Below are 22,567 nucleotides of genomic sequence, written 5' to 3' on the forward strand. Positions count from 1 at the left end.
AAAAAGAACTATATATATATATATAAATTTTTTTTGCGGTACGCGGGCCTCTCACTGTTGTGGCCTCTCCCGTTGCGGAGCACAGGCTCCGGACGCACAGGCTCAGCGGCCATGGCTCACGGGCCCAGCCACTCCACGGCATGTGGGATCCTCCCGGACCGGGGCACGAACCTGTATCCTCTGCATCGGCAGGCGGACTCTCAACCACTGCGCCACCAGGGAGGCCCTCTATATATAATTTTATATAGTGTCTAGGTCTAGGTGGGAGGGTAATATGAATTAAATATAATTAAATTAATTAAATATATATTAATTAATATATCATTCTCCTATAATTAAATTACTTAAATGATGTAGTAATTCAATATTTATATACCACATGTCATAATTATATAATATAAATAATAATATATAAATAAAATAAAAACAGAAATCTTTTATTGGCCACCTACCATGTGCCAGCCTTGTGCTAGGTAGGGTCTTTTCACATTATTTCATTTAACCCTCCCAGTCACACAGTGAAGTAGAAACTGAGACTCACAGAGGTTCACCAATTTATCCAAAGGCACACAGCAAGGCCAAGACATGAACTCAGGTCTCACAATACTGCATGCAGGGTGTTGCTTTAAATAGTCTGTGACCATGTCTAGTGACATAATTTTATTTCTTGATCTGTGCTAGGGGTAGAAAACAGTTGATCCTTATCTTCTGCCTGCAACTCTTGATGTAAAGCCCTTTGACTCACCACTTATTATTATTTTCTCCAAAAAACAAATCTAATTCTTTTTAACGTCTTTATTGGAGTATAATTGCTTTACAATGGTGTGTCAGTTTCTGCTACAAATCTAATTTCTTAATGGTCCTCAATCTTTTATTTATTTTCTGCTTGGTTGGTACTGTCACTTTATCATCTTTCAGAAGTCTGTGAGGTCCTCAAATCATGGCAGTTTTAATTACAAAAGGCCAACCATAACAACTTTTCCCCTAAGCTCCCACATCCTGAGTTAGGCAGTGAGTTTGTGGGTGAGACCAACAGAAGAAAAATCTGCAATATTATGCAACAGTGTAATAATGAATTTGGAGGATACTCTGCAAAGTATGCACCCTCGCCAGAAAGAATCCTTAAAGTGAATTGTGAAAATGGTTTTGTGATAAACCTACTGGACCATGAGTCTGAACACCAAGAAGTTATGACTGCGCCAGTAAATGTGACCTTGTCAAGTTCCTTAAATGTTCAGTGCTGCTGTTTCCTCAAATATTGAAGAAAGAATTCATTAAACAATCTTTCAGACCCCACCTAGTCAATAAAGCTGTTGGATCGAGCTCTATTTAAGAACATCTTAGGAGTAGGGCTTTCCTTAAAGTAACGGGTTATGGAGGGAGAAAAAACAAATCACTTTCTTTTGGCCTTTTACGTATAGACTAACTTCTCAAGTGGCAAGCCATCAGAAGCCAGAAGGGAAAAGCAAAGACTAGCTGTATCCATTCATTCCTGACATACTATAAAAATCCAAAATACCCACCTGAACTTAGTTAAGTTCAAAAGGGCTTTTGTTTTCCTAAGAGGAGTTAAACTTAAAATCACACCAAATGTCTCAGGAGTTAATGCTGCTGTTCAGATATCTTAGCTCAAATCTCTTGTGATTTACTGTCACAAAAATTTCTGAATGATACCAAAGCAACCCTACCTAACAAACAAAAAGAGAAGCTATAACCGTATATTGTCGTGTGTGACAAGTTAATGTGGAGCGTTTTCTAGCGCTGCCCTCTCCAAAGGTTCCAACACACAAACATCAGGCTGAGTGTATTTAAACAAGCAGTGTTTGAATTCATTCCAGCCTCTCCATTTACAGCAATTTAAGACTATTTGTATTCAGGAAACAAAATAACAAGGGACAGCTGTTTCTCCACTTTGTTCTTACTTCTATGCTATTTGAAAACACTTTTGACAAGTTAAAGTTGTAAAAGAGCATCATCTTTATAATTTAGGGTATAAGCAAGTCAGGTAAAATTATGGAGACTAGCATAAAATCAATAGTTTCCTTTTTAAGCCAATTTTACTAACAGACAACTAGCTTATATTTTGGAATACAGGCAATATGCTTGGTGTTTAATGTGTTATAGCTTCAATCTTAAGAGATTCAAAACTGAGCCTATACAAGAGCAGAACCCACCACCATGGGTGGTCCTCCATATAATTAGCCCTACGAAGCATGCCCACAGCATTATGGGTCACACCACTCAAGCTGAAGACGGCTCAGCTGATGTGCATGGGAATTACCTCAACAATCACTATCAGCATTTCACAGTATAAAAATGTTATGGGGCTTCCTTAGTGGCGCAGTGGTTTAGAGTCTGCCTGCCGATGTAGGGGACACGGGTTCGTGCCCTGGTCCGGGAAGATCCCACATGCCGCGGAGCAGCTGGGCCCGTGAGCCATGGCCGCTGAGCCTGCGCGTCCGGAGCCTGTGCTCCGCAACGGGAGAGGCCACAACAGTGAGAGGCCCGCGTACCGCAAAAAAAAAAAAAAAAAAAAAAAAAAAAAAGTTATGACATGATAATAAATTACCTTCTCCTCTGATTACCAGAAGGAAATCTGGTATGGCTACCACAGTCGTATCACTGTAGCCGTGGACAGCACTGCACCCACAAACATAAACTGTCTTCATTGTTATTCAGCCGAACAAAAGGATGATGTACGAGGGCCTAGGGTATGCCTTCCGCTATTCTATCTCCATGGGGGATTGTAATGTCATGCTCAAGGAATTCCAATTTCCAGTGCTTGGCTGGGCTACACACGGCCTGAAATTTTCAAAGATGATCATAGCCTATTGGAAACGCACCTTTCAGAACTCTGCATATGAAGAAATGAGTTTGGAATCAAACTCTAAATTGCTACTTCAAAATATGACACTATTACAGCTACTTAAAAGAAAAAACACAAACTCGCTGATTGAATGTGCCTAAAAGAACGCTTTTGATTTAAAAAAAAAAAAAAAAACTCATCAACAGATTTTTTCCTGCTTCCTAGGATGTGTGAGTTGCTTCTTTTCCTCAGATACCACATGTGAATATTAACAAAAGAACAGTATGCACGGGAGAAATGCTTTTTTGTAAACTCAACAATGTTAACTGTTTTAGGAATATGTTAGGGTAAGGGTGGGGGGGGCAGATGGGGGGAGTCCGAATGCATGTGATTATTTTTAGGTAGCAAATTACCTTCAAAAGGAGCCAGATGGCTCTAGGAACACATCTGCAGCTTTGGTTTTCATTTTCTCACTACTCACACTGATAATGACAGGGTCATTGAGGAGATGGGCACAGCAATCCTATGAAACAGACACTGCCTTGTGTGAAAATAGGAAAAAAATGAACCCTAAGATTTTTTTAGCTGAGACTATACAAAATTGGACTTCCATCATTGTTTAGCCAATTGACAAAATTTTCCTTCATGATTCCTGTACATAGTGGTGAGGAACTTGTTGAGGGCCATTACAGCACTGGGGGAAATAGGAGGGGAAGTTTGCAGATTGAAGATTATCCATGAATTAAAAACAACCTTCCTTTTTATGAGAGTTTTTGTTGTTCATATTGCTTCTGCACAGCAAGGGAACCATTATCAAAGTGAAAAGGCAACCTACTGAATGGGAAAAAATATTTGCAAATCATATATCCAATGAGGGGTTAACATCCAAAATGCATAAAGAATTCATATAACGCAACAACAAAAAAACAAACAACCTAATTAAAAAGCGGGGGCAAAGGATCTGAATAGACACTTTTGCAAACAAGACAAACAGGTGGCCAACAGGCAAATGAAGAGATGCTCAACATCCCTAATTGTTAGGGAAATGAAAATCATAACCACAATGAGAAATCACCTCACACCTGTTAGAATGGCTATTAATAGAAAAGAGAAGAAATAGCAAATGTTGGAGATGATGTGGAGAAAAGGGAACCCTGGTGCACTGTTGATGTACTATGACATTTTCCATCTCATTCAGTTCTAAACTAAGGAACTTTATTGTGATAAAACAATAAGGAAATAATACAACAATTTTATGTCTTGGCTACTGTGTCAGTTATCAGTTTGTTTTTCACCTTTCTCTGCCTTGTTTTATAATAGTGGAGCTGGATCCTGTAAACACATCTCCTTTGCCAGCCGGGAGCATGGTCAGGCTTTGTGGTAGAAGGTATGAAGAGGACCCTTACTGAGGAAGAAGCTGGTGGAGGGGGCGGAGGGAGGCCTTCCTCTTACTTCAGGTGCAATTTATTATTCTTTCTCCTAGTGCACGATCACCAGTGGAGAGAAGGATATCCAGTGGTACTCATATTCCAGCAAGTTTCACCAGCACCCACGAGGGAAGTTGCCTAGTGAGTTTTGCGGGTCCTTGATTTGGCAGCTTCCCCAGACAGTCTCAGTAGGAGCCGGGCAGATGGTTTCATGCTAGCTACTGCTGGTCTGCATCACCTCAACAAACTCTACCATCCAGGGGTTACTCCCACACCCTCTCCAACAAAGTCTGAATCTCAGCTTTGGGGAGGAGGGTGGGAAGTAGGTAGCAGGGGGCTCTTCCAAGTCTGTCTTTTCCTTGGGTCTTTTCTGTCCACCCTAGGGATAGTAGCTGACTCTATATTTGCTAATTCTGAATTCTTTGGAGTTCTCTTTACGCCTTAGTGGTTAATATCCTGATACTAGTTAATAATAATATTAAAATTCCCGTGTTCAAACTACTGGTGTGGATTCTGTCTCCTAATTGGACCCTGAGTGATACATTCAGTTAGTTAAAATACTCAGGAAGGAGGATAAAGAGACATATTAATTAAAGAAACAAATGAAGCAGCTGAAAGTTACAAAGAAAAAGGAGACCAGTATGGCAGAAACTATTAGCTCTTTGCTAAAATCTGCCATCTTCCTTTTTGATAGTCACAGAATTACAGCCAGACACATGACTGCCCAGCTGGTCTACATTTACCTGCTGCCTTGCAGTTATGTATGGCCATCTGACCAAGTTCTCACCAATAGAGTATGAGTGGAAGTAACACGTCACATCCTTCTCTGGGACTCGAGAGATCATGAATGTCTCTACTACATTCTTTTCCTGCTTTCTGGTGACAACCCAGATGTAAAGTGACTCAGCTTTTACCATGCAGATGACAACGTTGATCTAAAGCACGGTAGGACAACAATTTAGAAGGAACCTGGTTCCTGTGACTGTGAAAAGCAGAGATGCCCCTACAAAACTGGACCACTCACCTCAAATCTGATTCACAGAATAAAATAATTTTAAGCTACTGTAATTTAGGGTCTGTTTGTTATAGCAGCTGGGTTTTACCCTAACAGAACGGCCAATCAGGGAAATCACTACTGTTTCTGTGTCTCATGTCTCTTTCCAGCCTAGATGTCATTATCTAATTATACTTTTTCAGAAATATTAAACTATAATTCCCCTATTTCCATATCCAAATGTCTTTTCAATCCAAAAAAATTATTTCCAATCTCTAGAACATCATCTTGGTCTTCTCTGTCATTCTATAAGCCTGGAATGTTTTTACTCTTTCTATCGCTTCAATTTCTAATACCTCCCACCTTTCAAAAATTATCTCATCTCACCCATAACACTTTTTTGACCAGATTAATTCTACTTTTTCTAACTATGAATGCAATTATTTTCTGAACAAGTCACAAGGCTAAGTATCAATTCCGAAATGAAATGTCTCCTGTCTAGAACACTTAAGATATGCATTTATTTTTATAATAGGATCCTTCTTGTATTTAATTTTAATCTCATCAAACAGATTATAAATTCTCTGAAAATAAAGCATCTTTCTAACTTTCATTAAGTCTAACCCAGTGTTCTATACAAAGGAAATATTAAAAAGCTTACTGTTTTAACTTTTATTCTGAACTAATAGGAACCAGCATTCTGTGGAGTAATGGATTCATCGTGTGGGTCAATAAATATAAAAGATAAGCCTGGAACTTGCTGACATACCAGAAAGCTAGAAAGCCATCAAGTATTACTAGCAATATGTCAAAAGAAACCAATCTTAAGAGGTCCCCACTTATCAAAAATAAGACAATTTAAGCCTCAATATGCATAAAAATTTGCAATGAATAGAGGCACACATGTTTATTTTTCTCCCTAGTGTACAGATAAAGATATTTAAGACAGGCACAGAAAAAGTAGGTAACTCATCCAAGTTCCTGCAGGTTGTAAGTTCTTATTTAACCACCGTTCTCCATAATTTTATAGGCTCAGTGCAGAGCTATAAGAAGAAATACATTTTTCTGGCTCTAATTATTCTAAGAATATCACTGCTACTTTGGGGGCGGAAGGAGAATAAAGAAAAGACAAAGAAATTTAGAAATAAAAGAAGTAGGGACTTCCCTGGTGGTGCATTGGTTAAGAATCTGCTTGCTAATGCAGGCGATACGGGTTCGATCCCTGGTCTGGGAAGATCCCACATGCCGCCGAGCAACTAAGCCCATGCACCACAACTACTGAGCCTGAGTTCTAGAGCCACAGCTACTGAGCCCGTGTGCCACAACTACTGAAGCCCACACGCCTGGAGCCCGTGATCTGCAACGAGAAGCCCATGCACCTCAAGGAAGCATGGCCCCCGCTCACTCGCTGCAACTAGAGAAAGCCTGTGCACAGCAATGAAAACCCAATGCAGCCAAAAAAAAAAAAAAGTGAAGAAGAAATGAAGTTACATCCTATCTTCTTAATCTACATCCTATCTTCTTAATCTTTAGGGGTCCATGAATATTTGTAGAGGTTCCTTCATTTGACCTTTCAATCCAAACTCATTTATTTTTTCTTTAACCCATATTCTGCCACACTGTTTATCTTTGCAGAACATGTTGTTCTATTCTTTTTTTTTTTTTTTTTGCAGTACGTGGGCTTCTCACTGTTGTGGCCTCTCCTGTTGGCACAGGCTCCAGACGCGCAGGCTCAGCGGCCATGGCTCACGGGCCCAGCCGCTGCGCGGCATGTGGGATCTTCCCAGACCGGGGCACGAACCCCTGTCCCCTGCATTGGCAGGCGGACTCTCAACCACTGCACCAACCACTGCACCACCAGGGAAGCCCTGTTCTATTCTTATACTATTTATAATTTTTCATCAATGAAAATGATTATTCATAAAAAGGATTTATTTTCTATTAATTGGGGATGACAGGTATGAAGATTAAATAAGTCTAGACATACAAAGTGCACGGAACACTGCCTAGAAATAGTAAATACTCAAAAAAATGTTAAATATTATTATTGTTCTTGTTACTAATTCCTACTTTGCATTCCACATGTCAGTAGCACATGAACTAAAAAATAGAACTGGGAAGTTCTCTCAGTATTACATTAGAGAATGAAAGTTTATGACTTAAAACTATAGTTTTATCACTTAAGAAGTCAAACAACATTTGCCCTTTTATTATCAGTTTCTGCAGCTGCATACCAAACAGGATAGGGCTGTGCGAGTGGTTGACCCCGGCAGAGGGGAATATTTTATCACCGATATTGTTTAGAATTGCCTGTGCATAGTTACAGTTCAAAGGCTGACCAACTTTTAGTCAGTTTTATTACCGTTTTAAATCTATATCCTATCCCATCTACAGAGTGCCCAATATTGAAGGCACCTGGGGCAGAACGTTCTCTGCTATCGGTACCCCTTGCTATGCCACGGATTTCCTGCAATAATGTTGGAATCATGTAAGCAATAATACTATAAACAATAATGATTCATTTGAATTTGGGTATTTTATTATCTATTCTTATATTTGTAGATCATTTATTATACACCAGGTGTAGTCTGAAGTACTTCACATATATTAACTTCAAGATCCCTCATAACTACCTTTTAATGAAGATCAAAATATTTTAAAAATAGCTTAAGTATTTTAGTTCAAAAACTTCACTTAAAAAGAGTCACTACTGCTTTTCTATGAGTAAAGATATTGGTAAGATTTTACAATTGTTTTGTACTATAGAATTGAGTTTTACCTTGTAGACTGAAATAACAGCTACTGTCTGAGAGGGAATTAATTTAACCTCTTTGAAATGCAAATTGAATTCTTATCTACAAACCCAATATTTGCATTGTTGAGATATATAAAGGAACTATAAAATCCATAGGGCTGATGAAATGATAAAATACATTTGTTGAATGAAATAACTAAAAAGAAACAGTCACTTTTATTCTGGGTCTAAGTTCTGTCCCAAGTGTAGGAATAGAACAAAATAATACTAATACATGGAAAACATATGACACTTAACTATATAGTAGTGTTTGTTATTGGGATTGTTTTGACAATACACAGAGGACTATTTCCTGAATTTTAAAGACTAGAAAACTTTCAAATAAATAATTGAATGATTTCTGTGAGCCTAAGAACTTAAAATTTTCACCAGCTTCCAAGTGTTCATTCTTGTAAGTCCAACGTCATTTATGCTTTACATATTCCTATCAGTATATTCTGTTATAATTTTAATTACGATTTTAATAAAAAACATTTTCTCTTGGTAGAAAATCTTACGACATAACTCCCAATGAAGCTGATTGGAGGTAATGATTCATAATGAAACAGATACATAATAATCCATACTACACTACATATTGTAACAATAGCTGCATATTTTTAGACTCCCATATTTCAATCCACCTCAAGTAACTCTACTTTCAAAGTACATTAGTGCGGGGAATTTTGTCTACTTCCCATTGGAATTTCCTGATATAAACTAGTTCGGACCAAGCAATTATTATTATTTTGTGTAATTCATTTGGCCATAGCTAAAGTTTTTCATTCGTAGATTTTTAAAGGAAAACTGAATATGTAACATTTTCCTTCCTCTTTATTATGGACTACGGTAATGGCATAAATTACATATAATCATAGGAATATAAGATTATATATTTTAATTATTGAATTCAAATTATAAGAGAAAATAAATAGGCTTTCACCACTGAATATGGAATGGATTTTTGTGTACGTAAGAGGACATTTTTCATATTGAAACTAGTACCATGCCAGAAAAAGTTTTATAGGTAAATTCCTGTCTCACGATAAGAAACATGCATGTTCATATGTGTGGAAATGAAAGAAAGAGTGGGTGCTTGAGAATGCTAGAGGTGTTGATTTAGACGGAGTATAACTGTACTTGAAATTCTGATGCTTAAAATCACTGTGAATCAAAATAATGTGTACATGAAACAAATCGATCAACAGGCCCTCTCTAATAACTGACATGTGAGCAGGGCAATACTGAACCAGGACTAAACTCAAGTCAGGCTGTCAGTCATGATTTACCTGGTGGAGCATTTTGTTTGAGTGAAAGTGAGTAATGTCTTTGACTAGAACATACAGAAAAATAGAGTCATCAGACAGACAGAATAGAGCTTGAGTTGCTTAAAAACTTCTATTGAACCAAAGCCAGTATTTATCCTCATTCTCCCAATGTAGGCTCATACAACACAGGTCATAGTTGAAGTTGCAGTATAATAGGAGAGTGCAGGTTATTGCTCTGAATGTACTTTAAACCGCTAAAACAAAACAACACAAATTGGATTATTTCCCTTTGCAGTTTTTTGGTATACTAGATCTTATTCATAAAAAAGATCAATTAATTAATATATATTAACTTTTTCTCTACTAGAGAACTTGATCTACTAGCCTAGAGGTTTAAACAGACTCCCCCAAACCCCAACATAAAAGGCTCTCAACAAAAGACTGCCATGTTTTCTCTCTTGTTAGTTTTCTAGAGATCATGATGATACTCTCCATTCCCTTCCTGAGATTACACATTTTTAGTGATGTTTCAGCGGCTGGGGATGAGGAAAGAGTTTTCCAGAGTGTCTGACACCTTTCAGGACATCACTGGGATCAAGAAGTACAACATCCAGAGAAAGCCCAGTAGCATAAAGGAAGATTCAGCTCAGCAAGGGATCAGGGAGACAATATTTGTCTAGATGAATGTATTCAAGGGGATAACAGATTCCTTCATGGCCTAATCTACCTAACCCCTACTTCTTTCTTCCCTTTGCTAACCCTTACTCATGCTTCAGATCTCTAGTTAAATATCATTTGGACAAAGATGTCCTCCCTGACCCCCTAACTAGGTTAAAGTACCTTATTATACACTCACACTACTCTCCACTTCTCCCTTGTATAATTCACTGTTACTTATTTATCTGTTTGGCTGTGTTTATCTAATTTTTATCTAAATTTCTAGTTCCTTACCTATAACAGGTACCCAAATTTTTTTGTTAAAAGAATGAATAAATAACTGAGATCAGTGAAAGCAGTTATGTTTTATCTTGGGCTTCTAGGGAGAAAATTTAAGATAGGCAGTTTGAGTTTGATAAGTCAATACTGGACCATCTTCCTCTATCACTTCTCAATAATTTCTTCCTCTGGTTTGGAGTCACAGCTCTCAGCTTATTTTAGCATAAGGAATACAATTAACTCGATGCCTTGAGAAACACAAACATCCTTAACTTTATAGTACACATGCTACAATGCTACAAATAATTTTTACTAGCTTAATGAATGGACCATATAGCAGCCATCTGAGTCTTCGACTCATTCCTTGCTTATGTACTTGGAGACTCCAGGTGTTGCCAATAGCTTAGAATTATTTTTAATAAGCTAATGGTTGACATTAGAACAAACCATGTACACTTGAGCATGATAAACATCATATCAAAAGTGTTGCTAGTATCGTAGCTATCTCACATATTAGACTGACCTTGCACTTAAAAACAATAGCAAAGCAATTATGGTTACTGTTAAATTCAGAATCACATACTTTAGCTCACTCAATGATTACACTTATTCATGGAGCATTTCCTGATGAGGATTCTGTACTCATTCAATTGAATACTGCAAGACACTAAAATCGGTCATGTAAATTCACTTTCAACATTAACTAGAATCGGAAGGAATGTGTTTTAACAAACATATTGCATCATATTACATTCTTCTTTAGAGTGTCACTGATAACAAAATTCCCAATCTACATTTGGTCTTCAAACACCAGTGTCCTGTCTCTGCATTAGAGACTTTGTTTTCAATTACTCAGCACTTGCACAAATCTTTTCCTTCTCTCTTCTCACTCCCTGTTTGAGTAACAGAGTGTAACACATATTAGGCAGCCTAAAATCCTCACTGATGTTATCCAGAGGCAGTTAGTCAGATAGCTTTCGAAGGAAAAGTCCTCCCCAACACAGAAAAACATGCTTAAATATTTTGTAAGGGACTTTGTAAAGATGGAAATAAATCGGAAACTACAGGCTGGTGAATTCACTCCCCTAATGTGTCTTTGCTGTCATACAAGCAGAATTTAATTCACAACTGAACACCACTTTGGAAATTTACTTTCCTCAAGAAAAGTGCAGACTTGAGGAGAAAGTAACTACTAAATATAAGTGACGAAAGGGAACAATGGGCCGAAGCCTAAACAAATCATTATAGTTGTTACCAGAGAGTTTCAGAGTCACGAAGAGGAAGAAGATGGTATGTGCACGTTTAACCTTTTAATATTACACCCTTATTAGCTGCCTTCTAAACTCTGAAATGTTTGACATGTAATTTAACTTCTGAGAAGACAGGCCATCTCTAGCCCTTACAGAACACTTCTGTTTAAAACAGAAAAAGAACAAAAGAAGAAGAAGAAAGAAAAAAGTAAAAGAAGAAGAAGAAAAAAGTATTGTGTGACTACAGTTTTAGCAACTTACAGACAATATTTATCATTTGGGACAATCTTGAATCACCTCTAGTACTTTATTATTATTACTATTTTTTGCGGTACACGGGCCTCTCACTGCTGTGGCCTCTCCCGTTGCGGAGCACAGGCTCCGGACGCGCAGGCTCAGCGTCCATGGCTCACGGGCCCAGCCGCTCCGCGGTATGTGGGATCGTCCCGGACCGGGGCACGAACCCGTGTCCCCTGCATCGGCAGGCAGACCCTCAACCACTGCTTCACCAGGGAAGCCCACCTCTAGTACTTTTAATAGAATTTGTAAGTTTCTCATTATTGATTTTGACACTTTTTATTTTTCTGGTCATTGTTTATTGCTATTGACTGCGGAGAGGTTGCAAACACAAATATTTGTGCAAATTTAAATTTAAAATAGTTCTTAAAGAGCTCAATGAATCTTTACCATAACTTACATTAATTGCACAGAGATAAGGATTGATGACTTTCAAAGTATCTACTAGAGAAGAGGTGATATTTGCTATCAAATTCTTTGCTGACTATTAATACATTTGATGTTAAAAAACATCCTGGTGGATCCTTTATGAAAAATTAGATACTGAACTTTTTAGAAAAAAATCCTTCAGCATAAATATTATTGTCAGACAATAGGATCAGTAGCTTGGCTACCCTATCAAGTGACAAGAATCTAATAAGTAGCCTATTTACCTGTTCCTTATTTCAGATCCACTGGACTAACAATTCATGCTTGAAAATCATAACTGAAGAGAAAACATGAATATAAACTCCTCAAGCATTGGCGTTGTGTGTTTTCCTCTCTGAATCCTCAACACTAGCAAATCCTCAGCAGATGAGGCTTTTCGTTTTTCTTTGTTGCTTAGTGGTCTGGTTCAGAAAATAGTAATAAACTCCTTTATTACCAAGTTCTTATATTTTCCAGAAAATTTTTTTCCATGTTATTTTTATCCATTATCCCTTTTGGCACAATGTGAAATTGTGAGGGCACATACCAGGTGAAATATCTAAAGTGCCTTCTTTATTTTTTGTATTACATGGTTTTCAGACTCATCTCTTAGTGGGAACTTTATTCTAAAATATACGAAGACATCCTAAGTGCATGTTTTTCACAATAAATATTTAATTGGTTGATGGGAAAGAACTGTTACCTTTTTTATATATTTTACTGCTCCAACTAATTTAATTAAAAGAATATATTTATTTTGCCCAAACCAAGTTTAGCTGCTTCCTATTAACCAAAGAGGTTCATCTTAACTCATCACGGAAATGGATGTTTCCAATACAATGGACAGACTGACATGTACCGTATTTAGTCTTCATGATGACAGCTGTGAAGGATTTTGTTCTTTTTGTTGGTAGAGATAAATAAGAAGTGGAGAGGTGGGAAGGGATACATCCTTCAAACTCCTAGTTTCCTTCACGCCTTCTCTTCTACTCACTTCTATCTCATTTTCTCTGCATCATCTCTGAATACAAACAGAATTCATAATTTACTCCATCGCCACAGTCATCTAGCCTTTGTATTAATGTGTGCCTTGCTCAGGGTTGGAGCAGAGAGAAACTTTTTACTTAAATGAATTTATATTTTTATCAGCATTGCTTGAGAATGCTCTTTTTCTCGTATACTAACTAGACAGAGTCTGTTTTTAATTTGCCAATCTAGTTTGTAATATATTTTTATGTAATTTTCCGATTACTAATGAGAGTGAATATTATTTTGTTTACCAAGCATTTGTGTTTCTTTTGGGAATGACCTTCTTATATTTTGCCCATATTGCTATTATGTGATCATTTAAAAATGATTTATTGAGGGCTTCCCTGGTGGCACAGTGGTTGGGAGTCTGCCTGCCGATGCAGGGGACACAGGTTCGTGCCCTGGTCCGGGAAGATTCCACATGCCGCGGAGCGGCTGGGCCCGTGAGCCATGGCTGCTGAGCCTGCACGTCCGGAGCCTGTGCTCCACAACGGGAGAGGCCACAGCAGGGAGAGGCCCGTGTACTGCAAAAAAGAAAAAAAAGAAGAAAAAAAGTTCTCATCACAACAAAACAAAAATTTTCTAACTATGTATGGTGATAGATGTTAACTAGACTTATTGTGGTGATTATTTCACAATATATACAAACATCAAATTATTATGTGTACACCTGTAACTAATATGTTATATGTCAATTTTACAATTAAAAAATGTATAGATAAAATCTACAATAAAATATGCTGTAAATTACTTAACACAAAATAAATTAGACAGTTTAGAAAAAAAAAAGCCTTTGAATAATATCTTGTCCCCTGAGCCAAGAAAAAAATGAAGCACAAGAAACTATACAAAAAGCCAGGAAAGCAGTCTGGAGAACAGAAATACGGACAAAGTTTTGAAATTACAGCACAATCTTCTTCTCAATCCTTTCTCTTTTTTTTTTTTTTTTTGTTGTTGTTGTTGTTTTTGTGGTACGCAGGCCTCTCACTTTTGTGGCCTCTCCCGTTGCGGAGCCCAGGCTCCGGACGCGCAGGTCAGTGGCCATGGCTCATGGGCGCAGCCACTCCGCGGCATGTGGGATCTTCCCGGACCGGGGCACGAACCCGTGTCCCCTGCATCAACAGGCGGACTCTCAACCACTGTGCCACCAGGGAAGCCCCTCAATCCTTTCTTGATGTGACAAAGATTGGTATTTGGTATTCCAGGTCTGAAAAGTCTGGGCCCTGGAGCTGAAACTGTCTATAGGGTGACAATTCACCAAAACTTTCAATAAAGGCAATTTGGTCACAAGGACCCTAGGTGAGATATAACCTAACCAACATTTACAATATGATGGTCAAATCCATATCCAATGTTCCAGGCATGTTTTGACAAGAAAATGGTCGAAGGATTACCTTCCTAGAGTTTTGATTTTATCTCAACATTCCAGAATCTCATCAGTTTTAAGATCTTACACAAGCAGTATTACGTTATTGGTAAGAAAATGGAGCAAGAACTAACACAAAAGAAAAATTTCTCTGTGACTATTCTTTTTACTTAAAATAAACAATACCACCATTTTTTCCAGGCTCTTATACTTGGAGAAGCTGCACGCTTACCAATGACTACGTACATCTCAGAAACATCTGATCACAAATGGTGGACTCCTCTCTTGAAACTGCCGGATTATGTTAGCCTAAAGGTAGTCTTTTCCCCAAACTTTGAATATTATAGAATTCAAGATAATGAAAAATCTTTTTCAAAAATGATGTCTACTTATTAGTCATGCAACACTATGAGTTTGTCCACCTCATCATGAAGTCCTTATTTAGTAATGAAACGCTGATTAACACTGATTAACTGATAGATCACTGATTAAAATGGTTCATTAGGGAAGTAACTTGCATCTTATAAATAAACAACAAAATTATCTTCATCTCACAAACTGTCATTAGTTTAGTCTTAAAAGGAATTTCTCTAAATCCTCCAAATAGTAATTCTTTATTTCTTAATATCTTTCTTAATTTCAAAATGCTAGTCTCTTAGTACACTTACAAAATAAAATTTTAATTAGATTTTTTTTTTGTCCTCAGGCAAAATTTTCACCATTCTTGGGGAAAGTTTCATAAAACATTGTACTTAAAACCTCCATGCTAAATAGTCAGGTAATATGCAATAGTCTTTAGTCCCTTTAAATTGTGTCTTTGATTGTTATTTATTCTTCCTCCTTCTACCTCTGAAATACAAATGTTGCCTATGGTTCATTGTAAGCTGGTTATCGTTTTCTTTTTTCTCTTGGAGAATTCACTTGATAAATGCTTTATCTCCACCCAATAACACCCAAATCCTTTCCTCTAGTGCAGCTACTTTCCCAAATGTCTTGTTATATCTATATTTTCATTATTTGTTATCTCTATATTTTCATTATTTGTTATGTCTATATTTTCATTATTTGTTATGTCTATTTGATATTGTTCTTTAGCCCAAAATTCAATATTGGACTGTAACTCTGGTCCAGTAAAAGCTCATTACAGACTACATATAATTTAAAAAATTGGGTTGGGGTCCTGAATGTGCCCTGATTGTTTGTGTGACCTTCCTTAGGGTCACTTAATACCTTCCTTATCTCTAAAAGAATGATATTACGATAGAATGTTGTTTATTCCTCTACTCTCCAATGTAATGTCATTTGATGATTAAAACTAATCATCTTTTCTCCCGCCCTTTTGGTTCTTCACGAATCTTCAATTTCTATGATTTATATCCTCATTCTTCCATTCACCCAGGTGTTTGGAATCATCTTAAAAATGTCCTGATATTTTGAACTCTAAATCCTGCCATTCAAAATGTATTGGCAACTCACACTTTATTTTTTGATTCTTACACAATAATATTCCTCAGATACATCTGTCCCTTCTTATTTTCATTGTATTGTCCATGATCTAGATATTACTCCCCCTCTGACATAATATCAAAAATCATCCTAACTGTTCACTAGTCTCTAATTTTTATTCTCCCATTCCTTCCCTCTCCTTTGTTTCATTGAATTGTTTTCTTCTATTTTTCTTAATTTTCTTCCCTTCATCCTTATTTTATTCCAAAGGAACAAGGAATAAGGTGATAATCTAAAAAAAAAAAAAAAGGTTCTGAATAAAGACGCAGATGTAGAGAATGGACTTGAGGACACGCGGAGGGGGAAGCGTAAGCTGGGACGAAGTGAGAGAGTGGCATGGACTTATATATACTACCAAATGTAAAATAGATAGCTAGTAGGAAGCAGCCTCGTAGCACAGGGAGATCAGCTCAGTGCTTTGTGACCACCTAGAGCAGTGGGATACGGAGGGTGGGAGGGAGACATAAGAGGGAGGAGATATGGGGATATATGTATATGTATAGCTGATTCACTTTGTTATAAAGCAGAAACTAACACACCATTGTAAAGCAATTATACTCCAATAAAGATGTTAAAAAAAAAAAAGAACACCTCCTCTCCAAATTTTAAAAAAGCAGAAATAATCATCATCAAAAGTGGAGTCATAAAAAGTGGTCAGAAATGAGGTTTGAGATAATCAATGGATGTTGCTTTAAGCTACTAAGTATGTGGTCATTTAATAAGCAACACGGAAAACTAGTAAAGCATTCCATTCATTCATTAACTCATTAGAACAAATGTTTTACTTTCTGTAAGCAAATTGTCCTTTAGAGGGGTTAGAGTGTCTATTCTTGCAAGGTGATCATTGGGAGAACCAGAAGCCCACCTGGGTAGTATGACTGAGATCAGGGCTCTTTTTCCAAAACATAGCCGCCCCCCTATACCATCCCTTCCATACTAATGTCTTCCCAACACACTCTCACTAATCTGTTCATTCCCTAATCACTGACAATATAAAGACCATACATGGCCCCTTTGGCTCTAACTTCTATAGCCAGCCTCATTACTCATTCCTTTCTAACACAAATGTCTCCCATCGTTGTCAACTATTTACTGTCCTCTGCACATACTAGTCTAATACCCATATGCGAGCCACCTCCCTCTGTCCCCCTTAGACATTCTTAATCATTCTCATTCAAATTATTCTCTTCATTCTTTGAAATTCTGATAATTCTTTGGATTAGTTTAAAGCTTAGTGACCTTTTTCTACTTTTTCTCTTTTTCTTAGAGACCTTTCTTCTCCTTGTCAGGCTCATAAAGAGAGGGATGTTTACTTTAGTTAACTAGTGTATCCTTAGCACTTAGAATAGTGCCTGGCACAGAGGAGGTGCTCAAAAAATATTTGCTGAATAAATTCGTAACACTTATTGTCCGTATCACTTATTTAGTGTTGAATTTATAAAGCCATAACTAATCTCATATGTTAGCTTATTATCATTTAATTTGTGGGTATGCATATTATGTCCTCATCTGGATTGAGGACCAGGAACCAGTGCTCATTGCAGTGCATCCCCAGAATAAGGCCAGTGTAGCCTAAGTAATGCAACAAAAATCCTTGGACTGAATAGAAAAGAAAAAGTTGGACATTGTATCTTTGTATTATAACTGTAAGTAGTGTTATATATTCAGCATATCCTTCAAAGTTTTATTCAAATAAATTATAGTTTTAATGATTCAGATGATAATTGTGAATGTTAATTCCTTGCAATTTATTCATCTTCTATGGACAACAGCTTTTAACATTTTGACTTTGGCAGCTTAACCACCTAGTTTTTATTTTTGGTCAGGTAATTAAATGATCTGCAAAATAATAATTAAATCCTTTAGGCATTAATTGTCCTAAATTTGTGTGAGTGAATAATTTTGTAATAAATGTGTTTTTAGTGATCAGAAACTCATCATAACTTATCTGCCCAGATATTTAGATATTTTTCATATATTCAGTTGTTTTAAAACAGGCAACACCTCTTCGGAATACATATAATTGGTGCACTCATGTCAGAGATTAAAAAACAAAATCATGCACACTTCTTTACAGGACTGAAAATATACTACCAATCTGTTACTAACATTCTTCATTGTGATGTTATTTAAAGGAGGATAAACACACACAGAACTCACTCTACTTCTCTAAAATATCACCACCAGGAGCTAAATAAATAGTTAGAACCCAAAGGATAATGAAGGAATTTTCAATTTTTAATTAGTTAATAAATTTTGAAGTAGGTGGCAAAGAAAATACATTAGTAGGTTCTTATCAATGAACATATCTGTAGGGAGTCTTCCACATCATGGTCTGTCAATAAATGAAGGAGCTGAAAATTTTCACTAAATGGAAAATAGGCATTTTTAAAAGTGTGTTTATATAGGTTATTTTCAGGGATGAACACAGTAGGAAATAAAAATACTGAAGCTGAGAACTAATTTCTTGCAAGAACCACAATTACAGCTTCTATTATAAGCAAAAATCTGCAAGTTCAGTTTGATATAAAGGATTCTATTCCTGGCATCTGGAGAGGGAAAAATAATAAATAACCACTTGCAAAGAACTCAGATGTATCATTCTATAATACATCTGAATGACAGCATATACAACCATTTCACATACAACATATATAAGACTAACATTTTAAATTGCAATAATTAAGTAGTGTAATTCCTTTGTAACCAGAAGTTTAAAAGACTTCTTCCACAATTTTAATGTAGAGAAACGCAGCTTCGTTGTATTGATTCAAATTTCTCATAAATTCATCATAAAAGCTCAGCCACAAATCATAAGTCAGTAACTACTCAATTCTAAGCGTGATTGTACAGCTCACAATTTGAGTCCAAAGTGTGTTACTGAGACAAGAGAGCTAATAATACGTTTTCTCATCATATGCACAAGTCACAAATTTATTACGTGAAATAGGTAGGGCATATTATAAATATATATATGTATAGTATATAAATTATATATTAATATATAAGTACATAAAATATATAGTAAATATAATAGGTACAGCAAATATTATATATATAAATTTACATATATAAAAGTTTACATATATATGTGTGTATATATATACACATATGTATAGGTACATATGTGAATGTGTGTGTGTATATATATATATGTGTGTGTGTATATATATATATATATATATATATATATATATATATATATATATATATATGTAGGGTTGGCCCAAAAGTTTTTTCGGGTTTTTCCATAAGATTTTACAGAAATAATATTAGATATATATATTAAACAAAAATCTATCATTTGAGTACTAAAATTTTATCTTTAGGGTTCCAAATGTGACACCTTAACCATAACTTTCTTTGTTGTAGACTAAAGCTCCTCTTTTTTTGTAATGTGCATTTAAATTTTTTTTAAATTTTATATTGGAGTATAGTTGATTTACAATGCTGTTTTAGTTTCACGTATACAGCCAAATGTTTTAGTTATACATATTCATATACCTATCCCTTTTCATATTCTTTTCCCATATAGATTATTACAGAGTACTGAGTATAGTTCCCTGTGCTACAAAGCTCTTCTAATGAAGCACTAAATGCTGCTAGGAAATCTACTGTGTAGTTTCATTTATTTACTTTTTCCTACTGTGTACTTTTAAATGGTGAATATGCCAACCATTATGGCTGGCATCTCTGAGAAGCTGAGGTGCTTTCTTTCAGAAGATGCAGCTACTTTTTACTAAAGTGTTTCATTTTTTATCCATGTTTTCTGGCACACTCCTTTTCAGTTTTCAAAGCAAAATCCAAGGAATTTTATTTTCAAAAACTTGAAAGAGTTGGCTAAAATATACTTCTTTTATGGATTTCTGTGTCACAGAATTTACCTCATTATTTAGAGAACACTGGTTTACTCATCTAGATATCTTGAATCCTAGTGCAAGAATAGAGGCTCATTTCTGTTCCACCTGGTATTCAAGAGGAAGGTAGAGAAGAATCTGAATAGGGGAAAAGTATATTTGTGTGTGTGTGTACCTACACATGCGTGCACACACACACAAGTGCATGCACATGTGGGCACAAAGAAAATAAGCAGACCAATACCCTGATAACTGGAATTAAAATTCCAGAGGAAATAATAACATAGAAGAATTTAACACAGAGATGGAGATAAGGGAAATTATAGACAGTAAATAATCAAAAGGGAAAGAGAAGAAGGATTTCAAAAGAAACTTCAAAGACTAATTAAAATCACCCAGATACAGAGAAAGCAGACCTTCAAGCAGAACCATGTAATGCATTAAGAACACAGACAGCTAGAGGAAGAAGACTAGATGTAATCTTAGTACAAGAGAAACAAGCCTCAATATAAAGATGGAAATTGATTTCACATCAAGGGAGGGACTGGGGCTCTTTCTTTGGTCTGTAAATGGAAAAGATATACAGAGAGGGACTTCAGCTTAGAACAACAGTGGCTAAGTTTGGAGATGTACAAGACACAAGTTTGAAGATGTATGACCACGAAACGAATTGAGAAAATATTAGACTTTTGGATGTGTAACATTCCACCATCTCTAAAGAAATATGAAGGAGAAAAATGATTTAATGTTCTTACACATTCCAGCATGATGTGTCTTTTAGAACACAGAGACTTTCCACTGTGTCTTAGGAAACAAAGACAGGATTACAGAGAACAGAAAATGACCCCACAGGCCAAATATTTAGATTCAGTTTGTAGGACTTGAAAGATGCTTATTTAGATATAACTGCCAACAATTTGGAATACAGTTCACACACACACACACACACACACACACACACACACGAGAATAAGTCAGTAGAACTAAGAAACTTCATGAGCAAGAAACAATAGAGATTTATATAATATTGTTTTTGATCATGCTACAATAATAGCTAAAAATTACTATCTCAAAAGCTATGACATTTATACACATATATAGGATATACATATATTTTTTTTTGAACAAAAAGAAATCAAAGTAAAAGCAATGGTTGAAAGAAAAGATGCTTAGCTCTCTTTTCAAGACATCTCGGTGGCAGGATATATTTAAAATGATATAAAGAAAGCATTCAAGGGAAGAAGTAAAACCAGAGGCTTTAAAGAGAAAAGCAGATATTCCCAGCTGTAGAAGTGTTCAGTGGAACACGTAGTTGGAAAAAAAGAATCAAAGGTGAAGTGGAGCAGAAATAACAAAAATGAAAGTGTGAAGGAAGGTCGTTTATATTGACGGAGTTAAGAGAAGAAAAGAAGAAGGTAGTCAGCTAAAAATAAAGATTCTACCCACAGAAATTCTAAAGCTTATTTGCTCATTCAACAGCCATTTATTATGAACGTACTGTTTGTCGGATACTATAATATGGAGCTTTGAAAATGAATAGACCACAATTCCAAACTCTCAAAATGATAACTACGATGCAATATTTATCATCATTGATCTTCATTGGAGGGAATTAGGTCTTATACTATTTTAATGTCTTTCCCCTGTAGTACTTTGCTAGTGAACACATATAAAGAATTAATATAAATGCTTTAGTCTGCTTATTAAAAAGAGCATATGCTCTGACAGTAGACTGACGAGGATTATTCCTGGCAGAGTTAAATGAATTCTGATTAAAGGGTGGACTCATAGTAAGTATTCAGAAAATGTCAGTTATCATTTTGTTTTTTAATTCTCAGAACAACCATAGGAGGTAGGCACCGTTATTATCCCCATTCTAAAGAAAGGATAGAAAAGATAAAGAGAGATTAAGAAATTTCATAGCAATCGCAAAGTTCATAACTGGCAGAGCCAGGACTCAAACCCAAGGTCTGTCTGCCCTCAAAATGTGAACTTTAACATCATACTATAGTTGTTTTTCAATGTAATCTATACAAAAAGTTTGACCTCGAGGCACAAAGTAAAGTCCTCATCAAATATTAGCTACTACTATTAATATAAAAATCCTGCCAAGTTATTGATGACATCATTTCTCAGTTTGGGTACCTATCATTGTTAGACAACAGCCTGCTATCAATTACTGGCCTTCTTTCTGTATTGTAAACATACCATGTTCGAGTCTCCTTAAAGGCCTTTGTGCTTACAGTTCCTGCTGCCGAAAATGCTTCTTTTTTCCATTTTGATCTTCACATGGGTGAGTTTGTCCTGAGATTTAGGTCTAAATTCAAATTGTCCCCTCTGAGAACCTTCCCCTGAGCACCTTCTCTAATGCCACACGAGCCCGCCTCCTGTGCAGCCCCTCACAAGAGCCACACAACTCTGACCATTCATCACTCTCTCATTTGTTTATTTTTAATATCTCCCCAAGAATATGTCACCACCACTCTTGTTCACCTCAGAATCCACGCAAGATTGGAGCTTAGTAAATACCTTCTGAATGCATAAAGTGACTAGGACATTTCCTTATTCCTAGAATGTGTCCCATAAATGTTAATTCATCACTCTGCTTGCCCACCTAAATTTGAATAGA

Source organism: Phocoena phocoena, chromosome 4, assembly GCF_963924675.1.
Source record: "Phocoena phocoena chromosome 4, mPhoPho1.1, whole genome shotgun sequence".
NCBI lineage: Eukaryota > Metazoa > Chordata > Mammalia > Artiodactyla > Phocoenidae > Phocoena > Phocoena phocoena.